The sequence below is a fragment of the Triticum dicoccoides genome, chromosome 4A, assembly GCF_002162155.2.
Source record: "Triticum dicoccoides isolate Atlit2015 ecotype Zavitan chromosome 4A, WEW_v2.0, whole genome shotgun sequence".
NCBI classification, from domain to species: Eukaryota; Viridiplantae; Streptophyta; class Magnoliopsida; order Poales; family Poaceae; genus Triticum; species Triticum dicoccoides.
In genome coordinates this window covers 727,174,663-727,176,509 of record NC_041386.1, presented here as the reverse complement: position 1 = coordinate 727,176,509, position 1,847 = coordinate 727,174,663, and the positions used below count along the sequence as shown (strand labels likewise).

General features: G+C 59.3%; 1 pseudogene; it reads right to left on the bottom strand.

The window, feature by feature from the left end:
- Positions 1 to 714: 714 nt before the first annotated feature.
- On the bottom strand, positions 715 to 1,511 carry LOC119284278 (annotated as a pseudogene).
- Positions 1,512 to 1,847: the final 336 nt, after the last annotated feature.

The window sequence follows — 1,847 nt, the reverse complement described above, 5'->3', positions numbered from 1 at the left end:
ATTGCGTTCAGTCAGCTCAGCACCATACGTAGTCTCATTGTGTGAGTGGTTAACAAGGTGGATGGACAGATAATGAGGCAAAGTGGACTGGACCGTGTTGGCACAGTCCCAATAGTAGGTTTACTAGGCAATTATTTTCCACCAAGAGCATGCATGTAAGGTTCCTGGCCGAAGCAACTACATCGATTCTTCCAGGTATATAGTGTGATGCCTGCATCTTCGACTATGCGTCTCCTTCACGAACTCTACTATTCTCACGGTTTTGCTAATTGCTGGTTTATGAGATGCTTCAACCAACGATGACTCTGAGCTGTAAAGCATGTAAAGAGCACACACGTTTAGTGATCATATATTTGATCCTATAAAGTTTTTCTTGGATTACATTTGCTGACAAACCGAGCGTTAGCAATGGTCCTACCTAGTAATTACTTTATCATTCTATTATACTCCCTGCCCATCACTTTATGATTTTGATATAGTGGCACGAGAGTTTGTCTATAATAGAATCTCTACTCCTAATGGAGCAGTTGGTGAATAGTCCGTGTGGGTTTTTTTCACTGATTTTTTTTCGTCATACCCCCACCATCGTTTTTTTCGTCATCATCCCATCACAGCCAAAAAAACCTTTGCCAAAAAAAAACCTCTTGCCCAGAGGAGATCGAAGTCCGCCGCCGACCAGACCTTCGCACGCCCGATCTCACGCCCGATCCACCCCTACTCCCCCTCCCCGGCTGATCCATCCCGCTGCCGCGGCCGATCCAACCCTACGCCCCATCCGCGGCCGATCCATCCCGGTGCTAGGGTTCCCAGCCGCCACAATCCCCTCGATCCCAAATCCCGCTCCCTCACATCCCCGCCGCCGTCCAGGCCCTCCCTGCCGGCGCGCATCGCCATGTTGTGCGCGATGTTGCCCCCGGCGCTGTCGCCGACCAGGAGCAGCCGCGTCAGGTCGGCGTGGCGCGACAGCCAGGGCTCCGTCCCGGACCGCCCGCTCCTGAGCACCCAGGGCCGTCCACGCGTCGTCTTGGCCACCAGGAGGGGGTGCTCCGGCGAGATGTGGTAGTCCACCGACACGACGAGCGCCCCGGCTTTGACACGAGCGCGTTGAGGTACCGCTGGTACGTCGGCGAGAAGGCAGACTCCGTGACGAACCCGCCTCCGTGGTAGAACACGACCAGCGGCATCCTGTCACCGCGCCCGCTCCTCGTGCCGTTGCCGAGGCTCGACAGGTAGAGGCGGACGGCCAGTCCCACGGAGGCGTCGATGACCACGTCCTTGGAGGCCACGCTGGTGGTGGGGTCGACGGAGGCCGGCACGGGGTCCGTGCCCACAAAGCGCACGACGCGTCCGCTCTTGTAGCGCACCAGGAAGGGGAAGAAGAAGAAGTCGACGTCCCCGTCATCATCGGCGGAGGCCGGTCGCAGGCTATGAGGAGCGCGGGGTGAGGGAGCGAGCAGCGCACCTGCCATGTGAAGCAGGAGCAACAGCGTGGACCAGATGCTCCCCGCCATGAGCAAATTGCCTCAGCGGCAGAGGTAGATGGAGGCGCTGCCGCACCTTTCCGGCCGGAGTGAGCTACGCGGAGGTAGCGCCTTGCCTGTCATGCGTCACGGCCTCGGACGCCCATGTGCGGCCGCTGATGACGCCGCTCCGTCGAGCCCCTGTCCCCGCTCGCCTTCTCCCCCGCCGGTGATGCTCGCCCTCGCTCCCAGTCGCCACGTTGTGGCGCCCTTCGTGGATGCCGTTAGCTCCGAGGAGGCCAGCGCCGCTGTCACGTTGGCCTCGCTCGTCCTGATCCACGAGCTCACATCGCTCAACAGGTTCTCCCTCCCTGGGCTCCGCACTGC